We start from the raw sequence: 10000 nt of genomic DNA, 5'->3' as shown, positions 1-10000 counted from the left end.
ATACACAGCGTTAGAGAAACACACCACACAGTTTGAATACACAGCGTTAGATAAACACACCACACAGTTTGAATACAGCGTTAGAGAAACACACCACACAGTTTGAATACACAGCGTTAGATAAACACACCACACAGTTTGAATACACAGCGTTAGAGAAACACACCACACAGTTTGAATACACAGCGTTAGATAAACACACCACACAGTTTGAATACACAGCGTTAGATAAACACACACACAGTTTGAATACACAGCGTTAGAGAAACACACCACACAGTTTGAATACACAGCGTTAGATAAACACACCACACAGTTTGAATACACAGCGTTAGATAAACACCCACACAGTTTGAATACACAGCGTTAGATAAACACACCACACAGTGTTAGATAAACCCCCCAGAGAGACTCTTACCCCCCAGAGAGACTCTTCCCCCCAGAGACTCTTACCCCCCCAGAGAGACTCTTACCCCCCAGAGAGGCTCTTCCCCCCCAGAGAGGCCCCCCCCAGAGAGACTCTTCCCCCCAGAGAGGCTCTTTCCCCCCAGAGAGACTCTTCCCCCCAGAGAGACTCTTCCCCCCCCAGAGAGGCTCTTCCCCCCCCCAGAGAGACTATCCCCCCCCCAGAGAGACTATCCCCCCCAGAGAGACTCTTCCCCCCCCCAGAGAGACTCTTCCCCCCAGAGAGACTCTTCCCCCCAGAGAGACTCTTCCCCCCCCAGAGAGACTCTTCCCCCCCAGAGAGACTCTTCCCCCCCCAGAGACTCTTTCCCCCCCCCAGAGAGACTCTTCCCCCCCCAGAGAGACTCTTTCCCCCCCAGAGAGACTCTTTCCCCCCAGAGACTCTTCCCCCCCCAGAGACTCTTTCCCCCCCAGAGAGACTCTTCCCCCAGAGAGACTCTTTCCCCCCCCCAGAGAGACTCTTTCCCCCCCAGAGACTCTTTCCCCCCAGAGACTCTTCCCCCCCCAGAGACTCTTCCCCCCCCAGAGAGACTCTTCCCCCCCAGAGGCTCTTCCCCCCAGAGAGGCTCCCCCCCCAGAGAGGCTCTTCCCCAGAGACTCTCCCCCCACCCCCAGAGAGACTCTTCCCCCCCCCCAGAGACTCTTCCCCCCAGAGACTCTTCCCCCCCCAGAGAGACTCTTCCCCCCCCCCCCAGAGAGACTCTTACCCCCCCCAGAGAGACTCTTACCCCCAGAGAGACTCTTCCCCCCAGAGAGACTCTTCCCCCCCCAGAGAGACTCACGTGGATCCCTTGGTACCGTCCACCACAGTAACAGTGGAGTCGTGTGAGACCCAGGCCAGTCTGTTACCAGAGGAGGAGAAGGACACAGAGTGGACCCATCCTCCCCCCAGCACCCCCCAAACTCAGCCAGCACCGCCCCAAACGGCATCTTGGACCCCCAGGGGTGGGGCCCGGCTTCTCCTCCACCTCCTTGATGTAGGCCGAGAACACCCTGGGGGAGAGAGAGGGGGGTAATATATTATAACTATTGATCAGGGGGCTGTCCGTATCAATACCTATTGATCAGGGGGCTGCACGTATCAATACCTATTGATCAGGGGGCTGTCCGTATCAATACCTATTGATCAGGGGGCTGTCCGTATCAATACCTATTGATCAGGGGGCTGTACGTCTCAATACCTATTGATCAGGGGGCTGTACGTATCAATACCTATTGATCAGGGGGCTGTACGTATCAATACCTATTGATCAGGGGGCTGTCCGTATCAATACCTATTGATCAGGGGGCTGTCCGTATCAATACCTATTGATCAGGGGGCTGTCCGTATCAATACCTATTGATCAGGGGGCTGTACGTATCAATACCTATTGATCAGGGGGCTGTACGTCTCAATACCTATTGATCAGGGGGCTGTCCGTATCAATACCTATTGATCAGGGGGCTGTCCGTATCAATACCTATTGATCAGGGGGCTGCACGTATCAATACCTACTGATCAGGGGGCTGCACGTATCAATACCTACTGATCAGGGGGCTGCACGTATCAATACCTACTGATCAGGGGGCTGTCCGTATCAATACCTACTGATCAGGGGGCTGTCCGTATCAATACCTATTGATCAGGGGGCTGCACGTATCAATACCTACTGATCAGGGGGCTGTCCGTATCAATACCTATTGATCAGGGGGCTGTCCGTATCAATACCTACTGATCAGGGGGCTGCACGTATCAATACCTACTGATCAGGGGGCTGCACGTATCAATACCTACTGATCAGGGGGCTGCACGTATCAATACCTACTGATCAGGGGGCTGCACGTATCAATACCTACTGATCAGGGGGCTGCACGTATCAATACCTACTGATCAGGGGGCTGTACGTATCAATACCTACTGATCAGGGGGCTGTACGTATCAATACCTACTGATCAGGGGGCTGTACGTATCAATACCTACTGATCAGGGGGCTGCACGTATCAATACCTACTGATCAGGGGGCTGTCCGTATCAATACCTATTGATCAGGGGGCTGCACGTATCAATACCTATTGATCAGGGGGCTGTACGTATCAATACCTATTGATCAGGGGGCTGCACGTATCAATACCTACTGATCAGGGGGCTGTACATATCAATACCTACTGATCAATACCTACTGATCAATAACTACTGATCAATAACTATTGATCAATAACTATTGATCAAGCGTCTCTGAGAGGAGAATTGCTGGTTCAGTCTTAATGAATAAGAGGACAGAAGGGCCCTGATCCTAGATTCAACACTCCCACTGAGAGACGCTGTGTGAAAACAGGCCCTGATCCTAGATTCAACACTCCAATTGAGAGACGCTGTGTGAAAACAGACCCTGATCCTAGATTCAACACTCCCACTGAGAGACGCTGTGTGAAAACAGGCCCTGATCCTAGATTCAACACTCCCACTGAGAGACGCTGTGTGAAAACAGGCCCTGATCCTAGATTCAACACTCCCACTGAGAGACGCTGTGTGAAAACAGGCCCTGATCCTAGATTCAACACTCCAACTGAGAGACGCTGTGTGAAAACAGGCCCTGATCCTAGATTCAACACTCCTACTGAGAGACGCTGTGTGAAAACAGACCCTGATCCTAGATTCAACACTCCCACTGAGAGACGCTGTGTGAAAACAGGCCCTGATCCTAGATTCAACACTCCCACTGAGACGGTCTCTCTCTCTCTACTGATGATGCTGAAACATGGTCTCTGACGGTCTCTCTCTCTACTGATGAGGCTGAAACATGGTCTCTGACGGTCTCTCTCTCTCTACTGATGAGGCTGAAACATGGTCTCTGACGGTCTCTCTCTCTCTACTGATGAGGCTGAAACATGGTCTCTGACGGTCTCTCTCTCTACTGATGAGGCTGAAACATGGTCTCTGACGGTCTCTCTCTCTCTACTGATGAGGCTGAAACATGGTCTCTGACGGTCTCTCTCTACTGATGAGGCTGAAACATGGTCTCTGATGGTCTCTCTACTGATGAGGCTGAAACATGGTCTCTGATGGTCTCTCTACTGATGAGGCTGAAACATGGTCTCTGACGGTCTCTCTCTCTACTGATGAGGCTGAAACATGGTCTCTGACGGTCTCTCTCTCTACTGATGAGGCTGAAACATGGTCTCTGACGGTCTCTCTCTACTGATGAGGCTGAAACATGGTCTCTGACGGTCTCTCTCTACTGATGAGGCTGAAACATGGTCTCTGACGGTCTCTCTCTCTACTGATGAGGCTGAAACATGGTCTCTGACGGTCTCTCTCTACTGATGAGGCTGAAACATGGTCTCTGGGTCTCTCTCTACGGTCTCCCTCTCTACTGATGAGGCTGAAACATGCTGAAAACATGGTCTCTGATGGTCTCTCTACTGATGAGGCTGAAACATGGTCTCTGATGGTCTCTCTACTGATGAGGCTGAAACATGGTCTCTGACGGTCTCTCTCTCTCTACTGATGAGGCTGAAACATGGTCTCTGACGGTCTCTCTCTCTACTGATGAGGCTGAAACATGGTCTCTGACGGTCTCTCTCTACTGATGAGGCTGAAACATGGTCTCTGACGGTCTCTCTCTACTGATGAGGCTGAAACATGGTCTCTGACGGTCTCCCTCTCTACTGATGAGGCTGAAACATGGTCTCTGACGGTCTCTCTCTCTACTGATGAGGCTGAAACATGGTCTCTGATGGTCTCTCTACTGATGAGGCTGAAACATGGTCTCTGACGGTCTCTCTCTCTACTGATGAGGCTGAAACATGGTCTCTGACGGTCTCTCTCTCTACTGATGAGGCTGAAACATGGTCTCTGACGGTCTCTCTCTCTACTGATGAGGCTGAAACATGGTCTCTGACGGTCTCTCTCTACTGATGAGGCTGAAACATGGTCTCTGACGGTCTCTCTCTCTACTGATGAGGCTGAAACATGGTCTCTGACGGTCTCTCTCTACTGATGAGGCTGAAACATGGTCTCTGACGGTCTCCCTCTCTACTGATGAGGCTGAAACATGGTCTCTGGCGGTCTCTCTCTCTACTGATGAGGCTGAAACATGGTCTCTGATGGTCTCTCTACTGATGAGGCTGAAACATGGTCTCTGACGGTCTCTCTCTCTCTACTGATGAGGCTGAAACATGGTCTCTGACGGTCTCTCTCTCTACTGATGAGGCTGAAACATGGTCTCTGACGGTCTCTCTCTCTACTGATGAGGCTGAAACATGGTCTCTGACGGTCTCTCTCTACTGATGAGGCTGAAACATGGTCTCTGACGGTCTCTCTCTACTGATGAGGCTGAAACATGGTCTCTGACGGTCTCTCTACTGATGAGGCTGAAACATGGTCTCTGACGGTCTCTCTACTGATGAGGCTGAAACATGGTCTCTGACGGTCTCTCTCTCTACTGATGAGGCTGAAACATGGTCTCTGACGGTCTCTCTCTACTGATGAGGCTGAAACATGGTCTCTGGCGGTCTCTCTCTCTCTACTGATGAGGCTGAAACATGGTCTCTGACGGTCTCTCTCTCTCTACTGATGAGGCTGAAACATGGTCTCTGACGGTCTCTCTCTCTCTACGGATGAGGCTGAAACATGGTCTCTGACGGTCTCTCTCTCTCTACTGATGAGGCTGAAACATGGTTTCTGACGGTCTCTCTCTCTACTGATGAGGCTGAAACATGGTCTCTGACGGTCTCTCTCTACTGAGGAGGCTGAAACATGGTCTCTGACGGTCTCTCTCTACTGAGGAGGCTGAAACATGGTCTCTGACGGTCTCTCTCTCTACTGATGAGGCTGAAACATGGTCTCTGATGGTCTCTCTCTACTGATGAGGCTGAAACATGGTCTCTGGCGGTCTCTCTCTCTCTACTGATGAGGCTGAAACATGGTCTCTGACGGTCTCTCTCTCTCTACTGATGAGGCTGAAACATGATCTCTGACGGTCTCTCTCTCTACTGATGAGGCTGAAACATGGTCTCTGACGGTCTCTCTCTCTACTGATGAGGCTGAAACATGGTCTCTGACGGTCTCTCTACTGAGGAGGCTGAAACATGGTCTCTGACGGTCTCCCTCTCTACTGATGAGGCTGAAACATGGTCTCTGACAGTCTCTCTCTCTACTGATGAGGCTGAAACATGGTCTCTGACTCTCTCTCTACTGATGAGGCTGAAACATGGTCTCTGACGGTCTCCCTCTCTACTGATGAGGCTGAAACATGGTCTCTGACGGTCTCTCTCTACTGATGAGGCTGAAACATGGTCTCTGGCGGTCTCTCTCTCTCTCTACTGATGAGGCTGAAACATGGTCTCTGACGGTCTCTCTCTCTACTGACGAGGCTGAAACATGGTCTCTGACGGTCTCTCTCTCTCTCTCTCTACGGATGAGGCTGAAACATGGTCTCTGACGGTCTCTCTCTCTACTGACGAGGCTGAAACATGGTCTCTGACGGTCTCTCTCTCTACTGATGAGGCTGAAACATGGTCTCTGACGGTCTCTCTCTACTGATGAGGCTGAAACATGGTCTCTGACGGTCTCTCTCTCTACGGACGAGGCTGAAACATGGTCTCTGACGGTCTCTCTCTACTGACGAGGCTGAAACATGGTCTCTGACGGTCTCTCTCTCTACTGACGAGGCTGAAACATGATCTCTGACGGTCTCTCTCTACTGATGAGGCTGAAACATGGTCTCTGACGGTCTCTCTCTCTCTACGGATGAGGCTGAAACATGGTCTCTGACGGTCTCTCTCTACTGATGAGGCTGAAACATGGTCTCTGACGGTCTCTCTCTCTCTCTACTGATGAGGCTGAAACATGGTCTCTGGCGGTCTCTCTCTCTCTCTACTGATGAGGCTGAATCATGGTCTCTGACGGTCTCTCTCTCTACTGATGAGGCTGAAACATGGTCTCTGACGGTCTCTCTCTCTACGGACGAGGCTGAAACATGGTCTCTGACGGTCTCTCTCTACTGACGAGGCTGAAACATGGTCTCTGACGGTCTCTCTCTCTACTGATGAGGCTGAAACATGGTCTCTGACGGTCTCTCTCTCTCAACGGATGAGGCTGAAACATGGTCTCTGACGGTCTCTCTCTCTCTACTGATGAGGCTGAAACATGGTCTCTGACGGTCTCTCTCTCTCTACTGATGAGGCTGAAACATGGTCTCTGACGGTCTCTCTCTCTCTACTGATGAGGCTGAAACATGGTCTCTGACGGTCTCTCTCTACTGATGAGGCTGAAACATGGTCTCTGACGGTCTCTCTCTACTGATGAGGCTGAAACATGGTCTCTGACGGTCTCTCTCTACTGATGAGGCTGAAACATGGTCTCTGACGGTCTCTCTCTCTACTGATGAGGCTGAAACATGGTCTCTGACGGTCTCTCTCTACTGATGAGGCTGAAACATGGTCTCTGACGGTCTCTCTCTCTACGGATGAGGCTGAAACATGGACTCTGGCGGTCTCTCTCTACTGATGAGGCTGAAACATGGTCTCTGACGGTCTGTCTCTCTCTACTGATGAGGCTGAAACATGGACTCTGGCGGTCTCTCTCTACTGATGAGGCTGAAACATGGTCTCTGACGGTCTCTCTCTACTGATGAGGCTGAAACATGGTCTCTGACGTTCTCCCTCTCTACTGATGAGGCTGAAACATGGTCTCTGACGGTCTCCCTCTCTACTGATGAGGCTGAAACATGGTCTCTGACGGTCTCGCTCTCTACTGATGAGGCTGAAACATGGTCTCTGATGGTCTCTACTGATGAGGCTGAAACATGGTCTCTGATGGTCTCTCTACTGATGAGGCTGAAACATGGTCTCTGACGGTCTCTCTCTCTCTACTGATGAGGCTGAAACATGGTCTCTGACGGTCTCTCTCTCTACTGATGAGGCTGAAACATGGTCTCTGACGGTCTCTCTCTCTACTGATGAGGCTGAAACATGGTCTCTGACGGTCTCTCTCTACTGATGAGGCTGAAACATGGTCTCTGACGGTCTCTCTCTCTACTGATGAGGCTGAAACATGGTCTCTGACGGTCTCTCTCTACTGATGAGGCTGAAACATGGTCTCTGATGGTCTCTCTACTGATGAGGCTGAAACATGGTCTCCTGACGGTCTCTCTCTACTGATGAGGCTGAAACATGGTCTCTGACGGTCTCTCTCTCTACTGATGAGGCTGAAACATGGTCTCTGCGGTCTCTCTCTCTACTGATGAGGCTGAAACATGGTCTCTGACGGTCTCTCTCTACTGATGAGGCTGAAACATGGTCTCTGACGGTCTCTCTCTACTGATGAGGCTGAAACATGGTCTCTGACGGTCTCTCTCTACTGATGAGGCTGAAACATGGTCTCTGACGGTCTCCTCTCTACTGATGAGGCTGAAACATGGTCTCTGACGGTCTCTCTCTCTACTGATGAGGCTGAAACATGGTCTCTGATGGTCTCTCTACTGATGAGGCTGAAACATGGTCTCTGACGGTCTCTCTCTCTCTACTGATGAGGCTGAAACATGGTCTCTGACGGTCTCTCTCTCTACTGATGAGGCTGAAACATGGTCTCTGGCGGTCTCTCTCTCTACTGATGAGGCTGAAACATGGTCTCTGACGGTCTCTCTCTCTACTGATGAGGCTGAAACATGGTCTCTGACGGTCTCTCTCTCTCTACGGATGAGGCTGAAACATGGTCTCTGACGGTCTCTCTCTCTCTACTGATGAGGCTGAAACATGGTTTCTGACGGTCTCTCTCTCTACTGATGAGGCTGAAACATGGTCTCTGACGGTCTCTCTCTCTACTGAGGAGGCTGAAACATGGTCTCTGACGGTCTCTCTCTCTACTGAGGAGGCTGAAACATGGTCTCTGACGGTCTCTCTCTCTACTGATGAGGCTGAAACATGGTCTCTGATGGTCTCTCTCTACTGATGAGGCTGAAACATGGTCTCTGGCGGTCTCTCTCTCTACTGATGAGGCTGAAACATGGTCTCTGACGGTCTCTCTCTCTACTGATGAGGCTGAAACATGATCTCTGACGGTCTCTCTCTACTGATGAGGCTGAAACATGGTCTCTGACGGTCTCTCTCTCTACTGATGAGGCTGAAACATGGTCTCTGACGGTCTCTCTACTGAGGAGGCTGAAACATGGTCTCTGACGGTCTCCCTCTCTACTGATGAGGCTGAAACATGGTCTCTGACAGTCTCTCTCTACTGATGAGGCTGAAACATGGTCTCTCTCTCTCTCTACTGATGAGGCTGAAACATGGTCTCTGACGGTCTCTCTCTCTACTGACGAGGCTGAAACATGGTCTCTGACGGTCTCTCTCTCTCTCTACGGATGAGGCTGAAACATGGTCTCTGACGGTCTCTCTCTCTACTGACGAGGCTGAAACATGGTCTCTGACGGTCTCTCTCTCTCTACTGATGAGGCTGAAACATGGTCTCTGACGGTCTCTCTCTACTGATGAGGCTGAAACATGGTCTCTGACGGTCTCTCTCTCTCTACGGACGAGGCTGAAACATGGTCTCTGACGGTCTCTCTCTCTACTGACGAGGCTGAAACATGGTCTCTGACGGTCTCTCTCTCTACTGACGAGGCTGAAACATGGTCTCTGACGGTCTCTCTCTCTACTGATGAGGCTGAAACATGGTCTCTGACGGTCTCTCTCTCTCTACGGATGAGGCTGAAACATGGTCTCTGACGGTCTCTCTCTCTACTGATGAGGCTGAAACATGGTCTCTGACGGTCTCTCTCTCTCTCTACTGATGAGGCTGAAACATGGTCTCTGACGGTCTCTCTCTCTACTGATGAGGCTGAAACATGGTCTCTGACGGTCTCTCTCTCTCTACGGACGAGGCTGAAACATGGTCTCTGACGGTCTCTCTCTCTACTGACGAGGCTGAAACATGGTCTCTGACGGTCTCTCTCTACTGATGAGGCTGAAACATGGTCTCTGACGGTCTCTCTCTCTCTACGGATGAGGCTGAAACATGGTCTCTGACGGTCTCTCTCTCTCTACTGATGAGGCTGAAACATGGTCTCTGACGGTCTCTCTCTCTCTACTGATGAGGCTGAAACATGGTCTCTGACGGTCTCTCTCTCTCTACTGATGAGGCTGAAACATGGTCTCTGACGGTCTCTCTCTACTGATGAGGCTGAAACATGGTCTCTGACGGTCTCTCTCTACTGATGAGGCTGAAACATGGTCTCTGACGGTCTCTCTCTCTACTGATGAGGCTGAAACATGGTCTCTGACGGTCTCTCTCTACTGATGAGGCTGAAACATGGTCTCTGACGGTCTCTCTACTGATGAGGCTGAAACATGGTCTCTGACGGTCTCTCTCTCTCTACTGATGAGGCTGAAACATGGTCTCTGACGGTCTCTCTCTCTACTGATGAGGCTGAAACATGGTCTCTGGCGGTCTCTCTCTCTACTGATGAGGCTGAAACATGGTCTCTGACGGTCTCTCTCTCTCTACTGATGAGGCTGAAACATGGTCTCTGACGGTCTCTCTCTCTACGGATGAGGC

The 10000-nt window shown here is 51.1% G+C and overlaps 1 pseudogene; it reads right to left on the bottom strand.

The window, feature by feature from the left end:
• The window catches only part of LOC135535365 (actin-related protein 2/3 complex subunit 1A-like), a 42017-nt pseudogene that overhangs the window by 28116 nt on the left and 3901 nt on the right, over positions 1-10000 (bottom strand).

The sequence above is a fragment of the Oncorhynchus masou genome, unplaced genomic scaffold (assembly GCF_036934945.1).
Source record: "Oncorhynchus masou masou isolate Uvic2021 unplaced genomic scaffold, UVic_Omas_1.1 unplaced_scaffold_486, whole genome shotgun sequence".
Classification (NCBI taxonomy): domain Eukaryota; kingdom Metazoa; phylum Chordata; class Actinopteri; order Salmoniformes; family Salmonidae; genus Oncorhynchus; species Oncorhynchus masou.
The sequence above is the reverse complement of the archived record's forward strand: the minus strand, read 5'-3'. Positions and strand labels throughout refer to the sequence as shown.